We start from the raw sequence: 9,788 nt of genomic DNA, 5'->3' as shown, positions 1-9,788 counted from the left end.
GATCTTCAGACATCTCTGCTGGGTCCATCTTTTATGGTCGGATCGTTCTGTCACAAGCTGCGACGAAAGTAGGCAAGGTAGGGACCCAAATGCAGTTCAAGAGTTTTATTTTAAAGCAGGCAACACTTACTGGGAGCAATAATCCAGAACACAAGGCAATCCAAGACAGGGAACTCAAACAGGACAGAACACACAGCGAAAATAACAAGACGATCCGACAAGGGAAAACAGAGAGGCTAAATACAAAAGGTAATGAGGGAACGAGAGGCAGGTGACACAACAGGTGGAACAATCAAAAAAGGCGGGAAACAAACAAAGACAGGAAGAAAGCTAGACAAGACAAGGGAGACAAGACCGACTACAAAATAAAACAGGAAACCAAGCAAAACAGAGAAACAAGACTACACAATAAAACAGAACAAAATACCAAAACCCTGACAATCAAACCAGAAAGTGATCCAGTACAAGGCCACAAGTGGGTTTATCTTTCAGATCTTCATCAAATCACAAGAACTTAAGTCACAAATTAGCATCTCTGACCTAATGACCTATCCCTTGACTCTGACACCATACTCCATCTCAGCAATCAATGGCTTTTTCGCAAAAAACAAAGCAAAAGGAATGAATCACATGATCAAAGATGCTGAGAATGCACAACTTCCTTCTCCAAGCCAATGTGCTCTCATTCAAGATGGAAACTCTTCATTCTACATGCGCGATGCACCACGGACAATGAAGACTATATCAGAGCGCACCTTCAAAAGTCTACCTGTTGCAGCTGAAACAGTATTCAGCACAGACACTTACATTGACCATCTTTATTCACCAAAATCAGCTGAGAGAGATCGCAGAGGTCGTGGTGAACGTTTTATAGTTAATGGGCTGAATGTTCATCGACCCGCTGATTGGAATGGTTTTCTCACAAATGATGAAAACAAGAAAGCACTCATTCATTAACTTCTGGATCACTGGAGCTCTCATGATATGATGGAAGACATCATCCGAAGGCCTGTCATTTTCATAGAGGCTGGTCAAGCTTTCAAGCAGTGACGGACTGGCCATCTGGAATTTGGGCAAATGTCAGAAGGGCCACACCCCTATGGACCCCCTATGGGCCACTACTGGCAGAGTTACTAATTTCCAAGCTAGGTTGTTGACAAAAATAGGGCCGGTGTGTTGCAAATGCCAGGGCCGCTTTTTTGATCCCAGTCCGTCACTGCTTTCAAGATAGAATGCAATGCTGGAGTTATGTCAAAAGAACTTCTACCAGAGATCTGTTCAAAACATGAAGATGTGAGGGTGATCATTTACATGCAGTATATCCAAACTAAAATGCCTCACATCAGAACAGTTAGAGTCAGAGCAAAAGACTGACATTTTCTTCATCCTCCTGTATTATCCCAAGTCATCAACTGTCAACATCATCTTTGACATGGGAGATAGACTAATCAACATCAACCAGCTGGCTGAAGATTATTCACAGGAACACATTTCAGCTGAGCTCTTCTGGCCTTGCATGCTTTCACTGGTGCTGACTGCACCTAAGCATTCAAAGGCAAAGGGAAGGTTCGTCCGATAAAGATTCTTAATCAGAATTCAAAGTTTATTCAGGGAAGATGAGGAAAATGATGATTGAGAGTTTATATTCTACACTAATACAATACACTAACATGACCAGTCGTCAAAGTACAGCATGGATAAGCAGCAAAAAGATCTAAGAACCAAAGAAATGTTTTCTATTTTATGTTTGAGCTGTATTTTAGTTTCGCCATTTGGCTGTTTACCTGTACAGGTTACTAACGTTTACTCAATTGAAGGTTGGCTTTTTGATAATAGACTGCACACTAGAGTCATCTTTATTCCTTGTGTTGCGAGGACTTTGTGGACTTTAATAAATCGCACTTTTGGTTAATTGATTTTGTGTGATTGTACCCTATGTTGCACCCTGACCCCAGTCCACCTAGGGGCACAACATTACTCACTTTTCATGCAATTCACTTCATATAGTACAGCAGTACATAAGTCAAGTCTCAACTCTTGTTTAAGATATTGTTCATATGCAAAAAATATGCTTAATCCCATATGGAATGGTAATGCTTGAAAGTTCAGTTTTCTCCGATTTGAGGTACAGTGGAGAACTTTGGTGTATTACAGCTGTAATCCTCTAGATAGAAAGGTCATCTTGGACTTAAATTGAAGCTTATAAACTTGAGAGGTTTTTCATGTACATTTGAGGCAGTGATATCTATAATAAAATGCTTGAAAATGATCACTTTTGATGACAATTTGTCAGACGGACAGACATTTTTTTGTCTTTTGGGGTATGTTGAGGGTGATATTTGAAGGCAAAAAGGCAGCAATCCCCAGAATCCTTTTCTGCTAGTTTCCCCTATGTGTCAGGATACACCATGCAACATTTTAGGGTTATATGACCATTTATGTAGCTGCAGTACCTTAATATTCACAATTACATCATTCCGCCAAAAGCTTTTCCCAAAAAGGGTGTTTTTTTGGCCCCTGAGACCAAACGGGGCCGAGTTGGGGGTGGTCGTTATCAACTTGTGATGGCCCAAGGTATAAGATAATAGGAAATAATAGTGAAAAAAAGGTAGCAAAAAACATCCTGAGGAGTGGACCTGGCTCCCAGCCTATTTTATTATCCCTGAAAAGTGAAAGAACCACAAATCAACTTCTCATTTCCCTGGAGCCAGATCACAACCCAAACACCGCCGCTCCGGGAAAGAAGTCCCAGTGTAATATATGGACCATAACGCTCTATTTAACTAGTGCTCAAACAAAAATGTGCTGATGTAACATATTTCTTGCCTACTGTACATGTGTATTACATTGTTTTATCTTAAAATGCATTTGTGCAGCATTGTGAACATAAAAAGAACAGTCGGCACTGATGCATTTAGTCAAAAGTCCTGTCAAGGTGTGGCCGGGTTGGATCAGTGGTAGAGCAGGCACACATATACTGAGAGGTTTGTGCCACAACACAGAGGTCCAGAGTTTGAATCCGACCTGTGACGGTTTCCTGCATGTCGTCCCCCTTTCTCACCTAGCTGTCCTGTACAAAAAAAGTCTTGTTAAGGTTTTATGCAACTGCATTGATGATCAGTTGGTGACAGTGTGCAGATAAGCAAACATGAATGTAAACAATGCTGGTATTAAACATTTTAAGAAAAATCGGCTTTGCAAATGTTTTTAGGAGGAAGGAAAAACTTGTTAAACCTCAAGGATACGCACGTGTTTTGGTAAATACCACTTAAAAAAACATAATTTTAGTTAACAAGAAAGGGCACTTTTAATGCTGAGATCTGAGAATACCGTGACATTGCAAAAAAAGAAGAAGCCAATTGATGGCACAAGAAACATGAGAAGTCAGACGATCAGACGAGAAGAGAAACTTAAAGTGAATGGAAAACACCAATAAAATGTCAATTCTAAACACCCATCACTTTTTAAGACCAACGTTTGACCGAGCATACTTCTTATAGTTTTGTGGGCACACTGACATTTGGGGTGCGTCCTGTTTCGATTTTAGCCACAGAATCTTTTACCAAAGCACTCAAGAGTCTAAAGTTAAAGATTTTTTTTTAATTACCTGCTTCATATATTTCTACTGGAACATAGGGTCAGTTTAGCAAATATGACAGAAAGTTAGTTTTATAAGTTTTACCTACAGCATATTTAAATCCTCTACAGCTGGACACGAACAAACTCCATCACAGCAGACAATCTGGTTGAACTCTTGACCTGTTTACGGCTGTGGCTCAGGAGGTACATCTTGGGCAAGATACTGAACCCTACATTGCTCCCGTACATGGGAATGTTTATTCCCACCTATTCCCTCCTGATGAGCAGATGGCACCTTGCATGGTAGCCTCTGTGTGTGTGTGTGTGTGTGTGTGTGTGTGTGTGTGTGTGTGTGTGTGTGTGTGTGTGTGTGTATATGTGTGTGTGTGTGTGTGTGTGTGTGTGTGTGTGTGTGTGTGTGTGTGTGTGTGTGTGTGTGTGTGTGTGTGTGTGTGTGAATGAGTGAATGCTGGCTTGTTGTATTGTAAATGCTTTGAGTGGTCGCGAAGACTGGAAAAGCGCAATGTAAATGCAGTCCATTTACCATTTACAGCCTCAGACCCTCAGCTGAAAGCACTAAACTTGGTAAGCGCAATTATCATAATCATTAAAATACAAAGTTTAGTTTGACAGCTATGATTTACTTTCATTTGAGCAGTCTTACAAATCTGAGCTAAATTATGCAGGTTTATAGTTAAATATTTGGCTGTAAGAGATGTTCACTCCTTATTATAATTAAAAAACAATTATGATTCTTGATTGATCAAGTGTTCTAACGTGCTAATAGCTTGATTTTGCCACATGTAGACTAGTGAGTGCTCTGGTAAAAACAATGATGTGGCTGAACTGCATTAATGCATCTGTAAATAACTAATATTTCCAGGTGCCTCAGCAATTAAATTAGGATCTTATTTACATACTGCATATACAAATGCAGAATAGATTAAATAAACCTTTATAAGTCACATTTACATATTATTTTAGGTCCGTCTAACAGCAATACAGAGCTTTTATGAAACCAAATGAACAAAGTGATAAACTGAATATGAAAGGTCACGCATTACATTGCAGATATCAGACTGCAACTAGGACAGCACGGCGTGATGTCAGAGGAAGGTGTTGTGTTTATGAGGCGTGAGTCACCAGGGTGAGGCCGTATAGCTGTAGCATTGACTGTCCACGTGTACCGTGACCCCGCCAGTCACTTGATCTACAGTATGTCTAACAGTGCTCCATTGTAAAGTGGAGATGTCACATAATTGCATTTCATTCAGTGGTGTTTGCCTGAAGCTGACCTTTCATATTGAGCCTGGAGAAGCATTCTCACTTTACATGGGCAGGTATTATAAGTCAGCTATGTGTCGTATTGTTTTCAGGACAACTTATTTACAGTTTTACAAGATGGATTGAAAGTTAAAATGCATTAAGGATTGATTAAAAATGATTAAATCAATGGGATTTTTACTGTGAGCTCCTTGTACGATATCCGTAACTTACTTGATAGAGCCTGTGTGTATTTATCTACATGCACTTTGCCTCTTGTTCTCCCTGGTTGTAATGCTCTGTACTGCTTAAACACCAAAACAGCATCTTATCTAACTCATTCCTTGTTTCTCTACAGTTTAAAGCTCTCGGACAAAAGCATTAACACTCAGGCTCCAGTCATTGTCTATCTCTCAAACATACTCTGATAATTTTTTACCATTAGCAAACATTCATGTTAGCACAATAAACAAATACCACATTCTGTATTACAGTACCTTATCGCGCTGACATGGAAATCAGCCATGTCTACTTGTGTGAGTGGTTGTTTCCTGTTCCAATATTAGTGCTCGTGCTGTCTCTGGGACTGATGAGGCCAATGGACACAGCATGTCACTGGTCCCTTCTTTGGGAAAAGGACATTTTGGGAGTTTGTTCTGTTGATACCCTTCCCCAATATGTGACAAAGGGACCTTCATTAAAAAGTGTTTCTTCATGGGATAGTAATGCTAACTACTAAAAGCTTCAGCCTACAGTAGGTGATACAGAGTTGTAGGGAAACCATACCGTATCTGTTCTGATCCAAAATATTTAAAATCACAATAAAGCGTTTAACGTTTGTAATAACTATTTCCTACACACCCATGATAGTTGTGGGTTAAATGCCAAAAGCTTCACAGACTGAAGCTAGTCCAATGGCAAGCTATAAAACCAAATTATGGAACATTTATAGACAGCTGAGATTACAGCTAAAAAGTTAAAAAGATGACTTGCCAGAACCATGATGTATAATACTGTACTTGCATTGCGGAGCTTGAACAATTTCATGGGAGCTGTAGTTTTTGCAATGCCAACAAATTAATTGCTGTTTAACTTTGCACACATGCAATGCAAACCTGAACTTATCTAAACATTACCCGGCAGAGCTGTATGTGAGAAGGCAAATGTCTTGGATCGGACCTCAAACGGTCTTTACCCTGCCAGCTCCCTAGTAGAAAGTCATTGTAATCTCCGATTGAGCCCAAGGTGTGAGAATTAACAGCGAGCGAGTGGGCGTATTGATGATTTGTGGCCCGCACAAAATCAGAAGACAAAACAAACATCTAAGGGAGAGGAAGAAGGGTGACCTACACAGAGACTGCAACAAAAAAGTCTAACTGGAGAGACGGTGAGATTTAGGAACTTCTGTGACCGTCTGTAAGGGCCAATGCTGAAATCGTCACACAAATTCAAGGACTCTGTTGTTTATGATCAAATTATGAACCGGCTCTGTGACACGGCATAATCCCCGTCATGTCCTGTCTGCTGCACACTTTACCCAGGCCAGGCACAAAAACCTTGTACTATCCTAAGTTCATCCTTTTTGTTGGATATTGTTCATTTTGCTAAACTCCCTTAAACGGGTTTAGAAGTGTCTTTTGAATAAAGTAACAATCCCTACATGTTGTCCTTTTAGGCTAATCTAAAGCACCATTAATTAGCATACACAAACATTATGCTAACCTGTTGGGACAGCAGAAGATGTAAAATACATATTAGTAGTAATACTATGCAATACAAGTAGTAAACCATGCAGTATACATGTTGTATTATGAGAGCACATTTGTAAAACGTAAACACAGTCTGAAGAAAATTCAAGAATTTAATATAAATCAAATGGAGACTGAATTAATATAAATTCATTAACATGACACAGAATAAAAATGAGAGAGGAGACACACAAGGTATACTATCATAAGTCTTTCTCCATGTTTAAATCAAAGAAATTTGAATGTCAAGGCTCAACATTCATCTTTATAGGTGTTAAACAATCTTACATTTGCATTTCATGTTTTACAAGATAATCCTCAAAACCCTAATGTATATTTTTCTCACATGCAGTAGTATTATCTAAGTTGATATTTTATTCACTTTAAAAACCTGGATTTTTGGTATAGTATTTTTAGAAACACTTTTAACAATGTACCCAACTATTTGTTGCCAATTTATTATGTTTCACAATCTGTCAATGAGAAGAAAAAAACAAGTTCACTTCTTCAGTATGCAGTTTATACAAGTAAATAAAATATTTGGATTTATATATTTTCTCAATATTCATTGTACACATAAATGCCAAATAAAAAATGTAAATGAAATCTATTCATACTGCTATTATTGTAAGGCACGCACTGACGAAGAAATGTCTGCTTTAAGGTTTCTATGAAAGGTGAAAAACGTGGAACACATATTTTGAAGAGGTTTATAAACATACTGTATACACACACACACACACACACACACACACACACACACACACACAGAAAAAAGAAACAGAAACAGAAAATCTACCAACTATGTAGAGAGCCTGATTTCTATTCCCAACAGCTAACAACTGCAATTAACAGCCCAAATCCCAGCATCACATGAGGGAGTCATTGTTCACAAAAGAGTCCACACAAATACAAAAGCTTCCAAATGTCTATGACCTAGAACAAATGACAAGTTCTCCCACGCAGCTGTAGGCAGAGGTGAGCCAAATCATTTGAAGTTCAGATACAATCACTCGTCAGACTTCACAACTCTGGAAGAAAATAGGCTGGTGAAGCACCTCAGGACTTTTTAAAAGGTGATATTACTGGTGGCTTGGGTTATAAAGGTTAAGGCCTTCATAGGTTTCTGGCAAGGAAAGCAGCCTGGCAACCATCTGCTGAGCAGAAGTTCATTTTAAAACCCTTTGAGCTTCGTTTGTGTTACTCTCAACAGCTCTTTCTGTAATTTCTCTTATTAACAGTTTGAATAATATACTAGGTAAATGCTTAAATAAAAGCCTGCATTCTAGAGCTCTTGTCATGACTATGCTGATGCATCATATACTTTGACATTTTCAGCAAAGTAATCAAAGTATTTTTTTAAATCAAAGTATCCCTTTTACTTGGTTTATTCTGTGCTCTCATGTAAGGACAAATTGTCCAAACACCAACATGGAATGCTGCTCAATGCCAGAAGGGCACAAACAAGAAAACAAGCACTTATCAGCGTCTGAAAAACCAACCTCTGAATTTTCAACATTCTTCACATTTTCTAGCTAAAATTGGGCTTTCAAAATGTCATCTTGTGGCAAAGAATTCAAGAGGAGAACAGCTCAAAAATATGAATGGGCTCTACTTTAAGGGCAAGGGCACACGACTCCTTCTCAACTTTGCTTCATCGCTCAAAGGTCGGGTCTGTAATCTTAGAAGAACTATAAATCTGGAGGAGGGGGGGCAACATGCAGGGACGTATCTTGACTTTCTCCTGAAGTCTTCCTTTTTGCCTTTTCACTGTCCCAATCTGATCTGCTTCTTCTCATGCTGCAAGGGCGTCAATTAACATTCCAAGTCAAGGCACAATAAATCACTTATGCCTCACCTCTTCTGCGTGGTCAAACTCCTTTCTTTCTACTGTAGGCATAATGACAGGAGAGAAAAAATAAGCACGGTATGGCCTCTTTACCCTTCTTTGGTTGCTCAATCACCAGCTTATGCTGCTGCAGCTGGTTGGTCCTGTGTCATCCTTTATTAAGTCTTGACCTACTGTCTTACTATCAGCTTCGTTGGATGAAGATGGAAAATAACAGTCCATAATTCATTATATTCAGCAAGTTGGTGTCTCTTCATAGGCCAACTGCATTTGATTGTAATTAATTGCACTCTAAGGAATACTTCCGAAAATAATGAAAGATCGTGCAGCCCTGACCACCAAATGTTCCCAAATAGAATTCCAATCACCACTAAATCCCCAAAGGCCTCCCTCCGGGGGAATCTGCCGGCCAGTGTACTCTTGAATTTGACGAGTGCAGCCGGAAACGGTAACGTTAAAGCCACAGTCTTAAAATTCCAGAAGTCATGGAGCTGTTTGCCTCAGGGATGAGACTATAACTGCAGCCTTGACAGCCATGGTTTGTCTTGCTCCATAGCCATTTGAATACCTCTCTAAAATCGGAGTAAAAAAAACATCTGTATAACTTGTCATTGCCATTCAAGTTTTGTCATTGACACAGTGCTCGAAGGTGTATATAGATAATCCTAAATGCACTTAACATTGTCTTTTTTGCTCAGCTTTTACTTTTATATTGCTTTTGTTTATGCAGTGAGACAGCAAACCCATGCATCCTATTACTTAAAGTAGAATCTTCCCTGACATGTTTAGGCATACAAGATCCCCCACAATTCCTTCTGTGCCAGACGAGAATTAAACCCAGGTCTTGCTAATAAAAACAATATAAGTCAATCAGACACATTTCTTACTTGCTTAGATGTATTTTTAAAGGTCTGAGCAAAGGTTCTCTGCTTCCTAGAGTGCACATTTTCCTTTGACAAATTACTATATATAATACTATGATACTACTATCATACTACATCATATGATACTATGCTCCAGAGAGTCATATCAAAATAAAGACAGGGCCAAAATTTCAAAAAACAAATCATTTGCATGGTGAATTGAAATTGAAATTCTGCGGTAGCCTGATTGGCTTCACAAAGCAGTGTCACAGCTTGAAGCCAAGCAATGTAGTCTAGGTAGATACTGACATCTTCTGACTGCTGAATAAACTGCAGCAGTGATTCTGATGAGCAATGATATATCAGCTAGCGTATGTTCACTATATAAACTACTGCAACCTGTTGCAGAGACACAGAAGTTAAAGCTTCCAGACAATGGACATATTAGCTTGCATATTTTAGATTACAGTGATGCAAGTCCTATTT

At 39.0% G+C, this 9,788-nt stretch overlaps 1 long non-coding RNA gene across 1 annotated transcript; it reads right to left on the bottom strand.

The window, feature by feature from the left end:
- Positions 1–449: 449 nt before the first annotated feature.
- Positions 450–6,403, bottom strand: LOC118496545. The gene is made up of 3 exons (XR_004899117.1): positions 6,393–6,403; positions 5,690–5,695; positions 450–657 (listed from the first exon to the last, which is right to left on the bottom strand). It is a non-coding gene; the product is annotated as an uncharacterized LOC118496545 (long non-coding RNA).
- Between the last annotated feature and the right edge of the window lie 3,385 nt (positions 6,404–9,788).

The sequence above is a fragment of the Sander lucioperca genome, chromosome 12 (genome assembly GCF_008315115.2).
Source record: "Sander lucioperca isolate FBNREF2018 chromosome 12, SLUC_FBN_1.2, whole genome shotgun sequence".
Taxonomy (NCBI): Eukaryota; Metazoa; Chordata; class Actinopteri; order Perciformes; family Percidae; genus Sander; species Sander lucioperca.
The sequence above is the reverse complement of the archived record's forward strand: the minus strand, read 5'-3'. Positions and strand labels throughout refer to the sequence as shown.